Source organism: Etheostoma spectabile, chromosome 4, assembly GCF_008692095.1.
Source record: "Etheostoma spectabile isolate EspeVRDwgs_2016 chromosome 4, UIUC_Espe_1.0, whole genome shotgun sequence".
NCBI lineage: Eukaryota > Metazoa > Chordata > Actinopteri > Perciformes > Percidae > Etheostoma > Etheostoma spectabile.
In genome coordinates, this window is record NC_045736.1 from 11,079,053 (window position 1) to 11,092,135 (window position 13,083).

A 13,083-nucleotide genomic window follows, 5' to 3' on the forward strand; every position below is an offset into this window, starting at 1 on the left:
GTGTGTGTGTGTGTGTGTGTGTGTGTCTCACACACACATTTCTGAGTATTTCTGTGTCTTTGACTGTAATCCTCACTTATCTCCTGTATGTGACTCAACACAGAGGATAGGGCTCTAATTTCCAAACTGCCTCTAGTCTATTACCTCTCCTCATGAACTATAGTCATCCTGCCAAGTAATTTAACTTCAAGGGAAGGCCATTTTCTCAAATGTGCAAGCGGGGAATATAACATAACCCGCTGTCACACCACCCGTTGCCTTGTATCCTCACACCAGTGTGCGTGTTGTTTCATCCCTCTCGGCACACGCTAAATTTGGTCATGCTTTTGTACATGTCCTTGGCCTGCGCACATTCTGCCTTGTAAGTTGATTGTGTGAGTCATTTTGCAATACTTGGCCGCAAAACACACGGGGGGGGGGGGGGGGGGGGGGGGTGTCTTAGTCACAGTTTGTAATCCCCCACTTCAAAGATTATGGAGGGGAAAAGTGTGTGTGAGTTCATGCTGTCACCATATCATCGCTCCTGTCATTCTTTTTTTCCTGAGCTGACACCCCTGAGTCCGCTTCCTTTGGCCCAGATTCCTACTGAGGGAGCCTGGGCCCTGTAGGCAGCCAACTACAAAACATGCAGTGACAATTCAAATCAGTCCAGTTCACTGGCTCTGGCTGTGACTCAGGAAGCAGAGCGCCAGGCGGAATAAGATGCATACATAACCTGCCAGGCTAAACTGTAACATACAAGGAGAGAGACGAGACAGTGCAGAGTGTTAGGCAGTTTGCACCAGGTATATGGCCTGGTTTTATAGCACTTTTGTTCAGAGATATTTGGACTGGAACAGCGCCAGGTCCATTTGCAAGTCAGAGAGCGCTAAGTAGTCTGATGCACAGGCACCAACTGCAGCAGAGGATCCGTCTAGAGTATTGTTATGCAAGCAGGAAGGGAGCAGTCTCACATTGATCGAGGCATTGGACGGAGGCTGGGATGCTTTGGTCCTTGATGCCGTTTGAGCTGGAGGCTGCTGTTTGCTGTCCCATCATGCAGTATACTGTACTAGCACAGTGCTTGGAGCAGTCACTCAGCACAGTTAGATCATAAAAGAGGGACGGACTGATGGAGACCTAGCCTACTCATCCCTCAGCTTTGCTTGCACTCTTAAGTTTTGTCAACCTCATTTCAGGTAGGTTTGAATTCCTTGTTGGATACTGAAGATGAATTCTGTCTCTGAGAGTATATTATGTAGCATTTAACTCTTGGTGAGCATCGGCACAGTTGAATATTTAATTAAAGTGGATTTTTAATTATTTTATTGATCTGAACTTTCCATTCCCTATAATGACCTTGTTGTCCAAAACCGCTCAGATAAACAAGTGCACTACTACAAAGTGCATACAATGTACAGTAGTGTGTGATCCGTTGGCAGACGTTTAACAATATAGTATCCTGTGGTTGACGGAGATATTTCTATCATGTGTGTGACTGCAGGCAAAGACAGAGAGGGAAAAGGGACACAGGCTGCCGAAATAATGCCTGCGAAGACTTTGCTGGACTTTTATTGTCCTGCTGGGGACTGGGAGTCATGTGCCCAGTAATCGTCTGGGATGTACTGCTGACTCATACCAGGCTACCACAGCATCAGACTCACACTTTACACTACTCATCGTCTTGGTTTACAGTGACAGACGGGACAGTAGACGATGGTCACTGATACGTTGCTCTTTGATCAAACAGTGAATGAACATGAGCTGGTATTTCAGTGCCCGAAGCATTTTCTTTGAAATATGAGGCTTAAATGATTTTTATTTTTTAGATGTTTGTTTTAAAAATGTTAGGATAATGCACATTGTTAAACACACACACTGTATGATTTACAAACTTATGCAAGCACTAGGGGTGGGTAATATCGTTCATTTTTGGTAATGTTTTCAATACAGCTGAGTTTCTGTACCAATACCAAAATAATACATTTTCCCCTTATTTTGGTGGAAATATTGTTATTAACAATTGATCAAATTACTAAATACGAGGTGTTTGCAGATAGTGATAAACCCACAGAGAATTATCTCGGCTTTAACACACATTTCAGTATCTTTTAGCACATTGTTTTGACACGGTTTTAGTTTACTCTCACTGCTCTTCAGTGCTGGTTAAGACAGCACGCAGCTGTTCAGACACAGCTGGCAGCTTTAAAAGACAAAGTTAAAGACTAGGTAGTGAATATAGTGGATCATTTAGCAGCTAAATATATATTTTCCTCAAAAGGTTGGTAGATACCAAAACAGAGCTAAAATATGAAAACTGGATTTTATTTTATTGTGTGGTCAGAAACCGCTCCAAATAAATACTAATGTTGTTGAATGTGTTAATCAGCAGTTGTGACGACGTTTCCATTACAACTTTATAAGTTTAAATTCTGTTGACTGCTTGTTCTCCAGTGGCCGAAAAAACGAACTACTGCCGCTTTACCAAAAGAAGACCGATTATACGAACGGAAGATGTTGTCTAAACACAAACAGCTGCACAATAAGTATGCCAATGTAACTTTAAAACTGACAAAAAAGAAAAAATCCCAAACTTTTTTTTTTTTAATAAAGCAACTAGTGTCTCTAGCCATGCTAGAGAATCTGTGAGGCTGTAGACAGAGCAGTGCCTAATCACATGCTAACGTCAGTATGCTAACATGCTCATAATGACAATGCTAGCATACTGATGTTTGGCTAGTATCATTGTTGCCATCTAAGTGTTAGCATGTTAGCATGCTAACAAACACAAAGTACAGCTTTGGGCTTATGGGAATGTCATTAGTTCTGCAGGTATTAAATCAAAATATGAAACAAATTTAAATGTTGACCTGATGATGGTGCTAGATGTAAAGTCAGAGGACCACCAGAGTTGTAAGCATTCATCATGTGGGAACTATAAATGTCTGTTAAAATGTGAATCCATGTAGCAGATATCTCACAGACATTTCACATAAACTAAAGAGAATTTAGCCAAGCATTTGATTTTGTCTTTAGATACAGGACACATGAGACATTCTGGTTGGTACCAAAAAGTATTGATGTTCCATACCCAGCCTTAGCATGCACTAATGCACAAAATACAGACCATAATGTAATTTAATTCTAGATAGGGAGTCCATGCATGGCTCTGGGAATACCACTAATGGTAGGTGATGTCATTGCCAATAACGCAGATCTGTCATGTGAGCAGCTGGCTGCACTTTTGAACTTAACTAACTTTAATCTCACTCTGGATGTATGACAACACAGAAATAGTGTCCTGTGGTAAGACAACAACTATTATGGTGATGAAAAATGCTGCTGAGGGCATAATTTTCTCTTGTCAACAGCCTCCATCATATCCAAGACACTTTTGAGAAGCACTGCATGCAGATGCATTGTAGCTTTACTCTCATCAGAGCATGTGTGTGTGTGTGTGTGTGTGTGTGTGTGTGTGTGTGTGTGTGTGTGTGTGTGTGTGTGTGTGTGTGTGTGTGTGTGTGTGTGTGTGTGTGTGTGTGTGTGTGTGTGTGTGTGTGTGTGTGTGTGTGTGTGTGTGTGTGTGTGTGTGTGTGTGTGTGTGTGTGTGTGTGTGTGTGTGTGTGTGTGTGTGTGTGTTATTTGGAAAGTCTCGTCCACCGACACGTTGCAGTGGCAGACATGTTCCCCCTTGGCTAACCCAAAACGACAGCCTTGGAAAACCTGATACATATTTTATGTGTTCCATAAAAAAACTTTTATACAATATTAGTGTGTTCAGTCTAGAGATTTGTCAGAGATCAGGTACAAAGATGCGACATAAGGTGAGAACGACTCCTCCGTTGTTGTACAGAGGTGCAGGTCTAACTTTATCTTTCTTTGGATGGCTTAAACAGTTAAAATACTGAGGCTGTGTGGCTGAACCCCAAGTTGGTCCCAATAATCGGTGCATCAGTTAATTTGAACTTTAGAAATCTAAGTGTAGGTCTTTTGTCTTAAGTCTTGAGGTTACAATTAATGTCACTGTAAAAATCGTGACAGCGGTTGAGTGACATGTTGCAGCCGCTGTCTCTCCCTGGAGAACTGACATTTCAGTTCAGCTCCCCCCCACCCCCTGGGAACCAAAGCTGAAGTTGAATCAGACATTGACGGAAGGACACAGAAGACTCTTGGTGATAAAACAGTTTAGATAAACTCGGAGACATTGGCTCTATGTGAATCTTTTTAGAAAATATGGATGCTATTTAGCTTTTAAAAGATTCCACCTTGTTGAACTTTAGTTCAACACGTGGCGCCCCTCTGCTCTGCTGCTGTGTGTCAAGTTAAATAGTCCTGCCAATTTCCAGGACATGAGCACTAACTCTGAAACCCAGATGAAGACAGTCCGACGTCGAGGACGTAAATGTAAATGGACTGTTCTTATATAGCGTCTTTCTAGGCTCAACGACTATCCAAAGCGCAGGAACCATTCACACACATTCATACACTGTGGCTGAGGCTGCCATACAAGGTGCCACCTGCTCATCAGATAAACACACACACATTTACACGCCCATGGCACAGTATCAGGGGCAACTCGGGGTTCAGCGTCTTGCCCAAGGACAACCTTCCGATTGGGAGGGGAACGCTCTACCACTGAGCCACAGCCGCCACGCAGTTAATGAAAGCTCCACTGTGATAGAATTATGCAACAATAGTGAAACAATTTAATTTTGTTTGGTTTTATGTAACATACTATTACACTATCAAGTTCCACTTTAAATATCCTTAGTAAATTAAATGTAGTGTGCCCAATATTTATAAAAAAAAAAAAAAAAAAACACCACCAGATGCCACCAACATGGTAAACACAAAACAGGACACGCATCAATGGAGACACTCCTTCCCCCAAAACCATTGACAGAATCCAATAGGACAGTCCACAGGTCAGTATGTCATAATGAACAATGACAGGAATAAATTAATAATTAATAAATAAACCTACTATATAAAGACTTCCCAAGATATTATGAATATTTAAGTGAATTCAGGTTCCTAATAGCCACGGGAATAAAAGAATCCCTGCCACGTCTAGTTCTTAACACAGGTAGCCTAAAACGGCGACCTGGGGAGCAGATTAAACATCCCAAAGAAAAGGTGATCATGGCAGTGTGAAATTTGGTTAGCCTTACCCCTGACCAGCTTTATCATATATATGTTACGGCTGAGGTAGCTGTACCCCACCCACCTTACACGCTACGTTTACCAGCTTTGTTAGCTTATGCTTGTTGGTCATTGGAAGACCACTGTAGCACACCACAATACGAAATGTCAAGACTGATTTAATAAAACATTGGGAAAATAAAGTCAGAGTCCTGCTCATGCTGAATGATTTCATTTTCCTCAAAAAGAAAAGTCTCTGTCCTTTTTACAGGCAGCATCTGCGTTGCTCTCAAAATATAATTTGCTGTCAATAATACAAAATTTATATTCATCTACTGTTCAGTCATGTTCCGAATAAGTTTTTGAAATGTTCTGCTGTGATCTATGGAAATCAATAATCATGTCCTTTCTTGGAAACGTTGATGGAAGTTTTCACACCACGCAATGAAATCTTCAACTAAAAAGGACCATGCCCCTCCTCATCATTGTTCAAAAGGCTCACTATGACAGTGTCATCTGCAAATTTCACACAGTGCCTATTCTCACACTAACTCCTACAGTCATTTATGTATAAAATAAAATGCTATGGGGAAAGAACATAGCCCTGAGGAGAGCCTGTGGAAGTAAGGGCTTTTGAGGATAAGACACCATTAACCCTTACACACAGGGTTCAAGTTAAAAAGAGACTGAAGGTTCTCAGCCAATAAGTATGGCTGAATGATATTGAACGCTGAAGTGAAGTTGATTTAAAAAGGAGCCTAGCATGAGTTTTTGAGGATTACAGATGTTGGTAAAGGGAATTTAACAATGCAAGTATTGCATCCTCAACACCTCTGCCAGCCCTATAAAGAAACAGTTTCAGTAACTCCTGCTTCACCAACCTCTCAAAGGTCTTCATCACCAATGAGGTGAGAGACCTTGGGGTTCTTACACTTAGCCACAGGAATGATTGTAGAATGTTTCCAAATCTTTGGCTCTGTATGCGTCTGGAATGATTGAGGGAAAATTACTTCAAAGATCTCACCTAACTGACCAGCACAAGACTTAAGGACTCGACCACTGATTGTTTTCCTGACCTTTAGTTTGTTTAAATAATGATTTGACCTTTTAGATACATCAATATCCAAATCATAAACAGAGGGAGATAGTTTTGATCCCAAATAAGTAGACTTCTCTACATCCTACTAGCAAAAACGCAACCATTTATATCCTACTGGCACAAATCGTAGCCAGTTATTAATCTATATGTATCAAAGCCTATTTGATGTGAATGCTGTTGTAGAGCTGTGTATCCACATCCATAAAGCTCAGCTCAGAAAGCTCAGGTTTAACCATAGTCAGATTTGGACAGATCATCAGGCAGTCAGGGAGGTTGGATGTGCAGCAGGTAAAACACACCATGTGGTATGTCCCTCATCCAGTTTCCTTTTTAGACACTTAAGAATAAATTCTGGCTTCAAACGACTCAACTAGGATTCCTGTGCTTCCTAAAAAGAAGTCTGCAGTTGGTCTGCTGTGGGTAATACTGACAGATGGAGAGCGTCCACATTTCAATTGGTCAGTTTTGGTTCTGCGGTGTTAAAGACCGAGCTCAGTGGAGCCATATGGACACAGGATTTCACTCCAACCATTTAAACTGTTGCCACCGATTAGTTCCTCCCCTTCTGGCTAAAGGTGTGTTAATAGAACAATGAATCTCTGACGGAAACCTCCATGCATATCTGCTCAGCATATTGTTATGCTATTGCACACTGGCATGCAATACCATTTTCCATTTTTTTTTTGTTACTTGTGCTTGATGGAAAAAGAAAAGTTGGGTTTCCGAAAGTAGTAGTTTCTTCCGCTGGCTCTTGAGACGAGCTGACAGCGGTGACAGCTTTCAGGAATGAGAAGAGCAGATGCCCAATAGGTTATAAAAACTGGAACTGACTGTGGCAAAACAAGGAAGGACTGACATTGTAGAGACTGTGTGTGCATGTTTTTACCATTTATACTGTCAGAGCGCACACACACACACACTTTTTTATGGTTTGTACATAGGAGTCGTTTGGGTTATCAAGTATGTACCATCAACCACACGCTTCTAAATAGTGCATTTTAACATAACATTACTAAAAACGACGGTCATGCTAAAAATTGATGATGGCATTGGGCTTTCACAAAACATACAGTACATATAGTAAGATATCGTCCAAAAGTGTGGTCTAAAAATCTATCTATAAGCCGTTTTTAGATGACTAATGAGGGTTTGCGATGGTGCATTTGCCTTGTAAAGGCAATATTCTTATAAACAAACAACAAAAATTAATGTATGACTTAGTTGTGTATTTTGAATTAATACTCTTGCAGTTTGGGCACCAAAAAGTTGAAAAACTTAAAAGTTATTATAGGCCGTTGTTGACAAAACCTCAAACAGTAATGAGTTATTTCAAGTTACCCCATAAGCCACCATTCATATGCATATAAACAGAAAGCAGCACACTTTTTTACTTACTGCAGTGTTTTCTTGAAAGCCTCTAGAATGAAAGCGAAAAATTAGTGTTTTTTATTTGCTTATGCATGAATTGAGTCACTCTATTTTTGGTGCTGTTGCTGCAGAGTTTGGGGAGTTTTCAAATGTATTTCCAACACACTGCTCTTCTTCTATCTGTTTTAATGACCCAGTGTGCAAGACTGATGGTCCAACAACGACAACTGCTCACACTTTGACTCATCACAGGGCTGCAGTATGCTCCGTTTACTGCCCTCCTATTCCTACAGTTCACTTCAGACAACTATGCCAGTTGCATAACTGCAGAGGCAGGTTGTTTGAGTGTGCATAAGGGATTGCACAATAGAGCATCCTGGGCATCCTGTCCGTGCTGCTTGGGATCCTTTTTTCGGATCCTTGTGGGGAAATGTCTACTTTTGTTCCAGCTTAAAAGAAATAATTTATGCCAGAGCAGCGATGTAACCTGGAATATTATATGTGGAGAGGCCTCATTGACCCTGTTCAGCTTTAAAGCTGCAGACGCTGCTAGTTTAAATAGCCTCTGATGAATTGAAATCTTTGCCTCTATTTAAAAAAAACTAACAAAAGCAATCCAGTTTTTTTTTTTTTAGGTGTCTGTGCATTAGCTTGAAGCAAAATTACAAACGTTCTCAAAACAACTACAATGAATGCTGTTATTCAGATTTAATATTGGCACTTAAAAAGATGTAGATACAGAAATGTTATAGTATATGTGCCTGAAGCCTTTTGTTCACTGTGAGTATGTCTTGTTTATGCAGTGGCTGTCAAAGCTAGTCCCCAGGCCACAGGTGGGTCATTGCACTTTATTTGATCTCTGCGGATCAGGTGTGTAATGGTGTGTAAAAGCATGTTGAAATGAAAACCAGCAGGGGTTCAAGATACATTTGCTGTGGTACTATTCTGTATTGGTTTTAAAGCATGATGCACCCCATCAAGGCCTCACATTAACTGACTTTAGTATTAGTCATTATCCAGTATACGACCAGTACAATGTTAACCATCGCAATCTTGTGGTTTTTCATTCAGCTAACTGAGTTGATCATGACTGGAGGAATAATTTGCTAATCTACATGAAAATATACTGGATAGAAAAAGGGAAATAGAGAGCTAGCAGACATGACTACGTGGTATTTAGAAGTTGTATCTTACCTTTGATGTTGCTACATGGGACTTGATTTAAAGCCAATTTTTTCTCACTAAACACAATAATCACTAAAGTCACACCTGTGCTTTTTTCCCTCTAGGGCCACAGGCGTTTCACATCAGTGGTAAATTACCTGCTCTGTCATCACTTATTGGGGTGTGGCCAGACGGATTTGAATAAACCACAGAGAGAGTACTTCAGCAATGTTCAGTTAGATCCAGTGTTGACTTTTACCCTGTTGGATCCATTGACTGTTTATGGTGAGACCATTATTTCTAACCTTTAGTGTTCTCAAACACAGCTGCCTGAAGCTGAAACCTAGTTGCTGATAATGTCATGGCGTTACTGACCATGGTTAATCACTTGAGGTGACTTATAAGGGATAAATCCCTGTAATGAGCCAACAGATTAACTTGCCCGCCTAAATGCCCACTCTAATCTCGTTTGCCACAAAAAGTACAGTGAGCTTTAATGGAAAAGACAATATGTTAGTATTTAATGGTTTTATAGTAATCTGGGACTAACTGTTCTGCAGATATGACAACATATGACAGCAGTTACTGCTCACTGCTGTGGGTGTGTGCTTTGTGCCGTCTGTCGCTGTGAGGCGGCTTTCTTCTTCGGCTCAGGGTGTGTGTGCTACTGGGTTAGCTGGTCTGTTGCTGCAGAGTGGCACACGTTCTTCAGCTCTGGGGTGTGTGCTGTGCTGTGGATTGTGTGTTACGTTTTTAGTGTATGTGCTAGCGAACTAACAGCTGCAGCTTGAGTTTGTCGGGCCCATGGACGCGGCTTGTTCTCCGGCTCAGTGCCCCCCAGTGTCTTAGAGCAGAGAATACAACTTTTTTTTTTCTTTACAATTTGACACCCAATTTTATAGCCTTGGCCATTTTTTCTATCATTGAGATTTGGCTGAGTGGGTAAAAACATTTTCCTGTGGAAATAGTCTGCAGCCAAGTTAACAGCTCTGTTGGGTTATACTTGGCCATGGTGAAGTTTTGAGCTAACCTCAGCATGCTTACATGCTCACAATGGCAGTGCTATCATGTTGATGTTTAACAGGGGACATATTTCATCCTGTTCATCATCTTTGTTCATAGTGTTCCTACACTTAATAGCACTAAGCACAAAGTACACCAGTTTAGGTTTGCAGGTATTTGGTCATAAACCAAAGTATTTATGGTGCTGGGAAAAAAAGTCAGGGGATCATCATAGTTATCATCCACAAGGGAACGTGAGTGTGTTTACCGAATTTACTAAGAACTTTAAGAAATGCTGGTGGCACAAAATAAAAAGTCAGGGGATCATCAGAGGATGATGTGATGATGGATGCCTGTATACAATTTAAGATCAAACAGAACTTTAATAATCCTAAAGGAAATTCCTGTGTGGGAGATTGCTCGGAAATTGCAACATAATATAAAAACAAAAGAATAAAAAATGTAAAGTGTATAAGGAGCAATGCTCCTTATACATCTTTGTGTAATACAATACAACAAATTTGAATTATGAAACTAATGTTGGCAATTTATATTAAAATAAAAATAGTATTGCACATGATATTGGAAAAAGTATTATATTATTGTTCTCAGTGTCCAATGTGTCAGCTGTTCTTCCTGCAGATAGGGGAGTTTTACAATGGGAGAAAAGACCTCCTGTGGCTTATCATGGCATTACATCCATTAGTTGTCCGATATTTCAGTCAGGGCCAAAGAGGTGGACCGACCAGCTGATGTTGCTGTCCCAAGAGCCATAGTGCTAAAAATGTCTTCATTAATGTCAAATGTCTTAATTGGGCAAACCAATAAAAAAGATTAAGACAATGTTATTCTGGCTCCAGTTTGCTTATTTGCAGCTTTGTCCTTAAATCCTCATTGTAATTAACCAATTATTGGAAAAATACATTTCATACTTTTGATAGAAAAGAGCCATGATTTACCAAAAAACTTTGAGTTATCAACCGTTTTGTTGTCCAAGTGTCCTAAATAGCTGAAAACCCGTGGTGCTGGAGGGTAAGTGTAGCTTTCAGCCGCTGCAAAATAGAAACACAAAGTCCGCACTGGTAGAGCCAAGTTTTACTTCTGGCCACTTGTGTCACTGTGTGCTTTTTGTGTGCACATTTTCTGATACCGTGTAAGTTGACCTCAGTCCATGTTTTCCCAACAGAATTCCTCTCCTACAAAGTTAGGACATGAGAGGAAGCAGTGAAAATCAGGAATCTGGGACTTGGTGCTATATATAAAAATGAGATCAGGCCTCTTGTAAAACTAGATAGTACAGCAGTCTTGAGAAAATTGAATTATGTAGATAAGGATGCACTCGTTCAACTCTATTATCTATTGGTGCTGAGCTGGAATGGAGAGAAACTGGAGCATGAAGAGACTGAAACAACAGGTCCAAAATCAGCTATGTGGAGTCTCTGCAAGTGGAAGGAAACATTCCCTTTTGACAAGATGACATTTGGTACAACAAAACAATAATTACAGAAGGCATCCTGAAATGATCCACTAAATGATGATGATCTCCAGATTTGGTTCATTTTTGGTCATTCATTTGTAGTATTTAGGACTCGACTGGTGTCTTGTGACTTTCGAGTGCATAATCCGACCTTTTGGCACTGGAGTTTGGTAGCTTCACCAGAGTAAAGTGATCCTGCGCCAACGTGTTGTCGGTCTGTTACAAGAATCTTTAGTCTGGCCCAGGGGATGATTATAGGTTTGGAGGACTGGGGCAGTTTTAGCTGCTTGCCCACGCTGGCTGGATGGATGCTTTGAAGATGACATGTTGAAAGGCTGGCATGTTAAACAGGACCTTAAGGTCACATTCAAACATGAGCCCCGGGAAAGATCGAAATACGAGTCACTAATTCTTTATTGTGTGTCTGTCTGTGTGGGTCTAGAGGAGAAAGTTTGTGTGTCTGTGTAGGTCTAGAGGAGTGTGTGTGTGTGTGTGTGTGTGTGTGTGTGTGTGTGGTGTGGGTGTGGGTGGGGTGTGGTGTGGTGGCTGTGTGTGTGTGGGTGGCTGTGTGGGTGTGGGGTGGCTGTGTGTGTGTGTGGGGGCTGTGTGTGGCTGTAGATGTGAAGACATGTAGTTTCACTTCATTCTCTCATTGGCGTTTTTGGCGTCCAGCATCAATTTGCCCCCACTCACTTTAAAACAGCACGTGGGTCTAGATTGTATTACTGTTAACTGCATCCTACTGTTAAGTGTAGCTCGTCTCTGTGGAGAGCAAAGTTAGTCTGCACCTTACTATGGTCTTCTAGTTGTCTCCGTGCTGAGGACTGACTAATGTTGGACATTTATTTACTCAGGTAAGACAAAACAAGCATGCAGTTTTGATTTTATTCGAGCTTGTCAATCAATCAAATCAATCAAAGCTTAAAAGAAACAGAATTTGAATATTAAATATGAGGATCATGCACACATTGTTAAGAAAAAAAATGTAAAAAATGGAGGGGTAAATATTAATCACTCTCTGGTGGGATTTGTTGAGATTCTTTAAAGAGAAATACTGTTGCAAAATGAAGAATATGCATTCAGGGAAAAGTGGTATTTGTTTACCAGTGACAGTAGGCTACTAATATTTCAGATGAGGCCAACCAGTTCATGCAAACTATGTTAAACAATAACAATTATCACAGTGGAACACAATTAATTACATTTTATTGCTTAATATAGGAATTTGCATGCATTTCCCTATTGAAATATACTGCATATTGATATTGAAAATATGTTTTATGTTAATTTCAGACATATTTTCTTAAATAAAAGATGTCATTTTCTGCTGTGTTACATGCAGACATTGTGTGAACCTATGAATGAACCTATGAGTCAGAATGTGTCTTGCGCTCACGTCCGGTTTTTAAAAGGCTTTACTTCGCTTTAAAAATGATTGGAGGAACAGAAGAAATGTTAAAAACATGGGAGAAACATGAAATTATGAAAAATCCTGTTTCTACATCAACAGACGCACAAAAGTTGTCGCATGAACAGAGTAGACTGAAGTAGCTGCAATATTATTGTCATATTAGAGCTTGCATTGTAATACTAATAATAAAACTAATAAATATAAGTCATTTTGACATCATTTTAAACAAATGTTTTTTTATAGATTCATCTCCATTTAAATAATCCCTTCAACTCAAAATGAGTACATCTTCTGTGATTTAAACCATTTTCTTTTCTTCAAAAGTCAAAACTTTATTATAGTGCTTCTTTCGCATACACTGCCTAACCAAGAACCTTTAAAGTATCAAAGCTTAAAAGAAACAGAATTTGAATATTAAATATGAGGATCATGCACACATTG

At 40.2% G+C, this 13,083-nt stretch overlaps 1 protein-coding gene across 15 annotated transcripts in view; it reads left to right on the forward strand.

Moving 5' to 3' along the window:
* The first annotated feature begins 786 nt into the window (after positions 1-786).
* nav1b (neuron navigator 1b) overlaps positions 787-13,083 on the forward strand; it is a 93,173-nt gene continuing 80,876 nt past the window's right edge. For 11 of the 15 annotated variants that reach the window (XM_032513047.1, XM_032513053.1, XM_032513054.1 and 8 more), the window contains exon 1: positions 789-1,178. The gene's annotated coding sequence lies outside the window, so the exon portion shown is untranslated. Of the gene's footprint in view, positions 1,179-13,083 lie in introns of all 15 variants that reach the window. The other 4 variants (XM_032513045.1, XM_032513046.1, XM_032513060.1 and 1 more) reach the window with 4 other exon arrangements.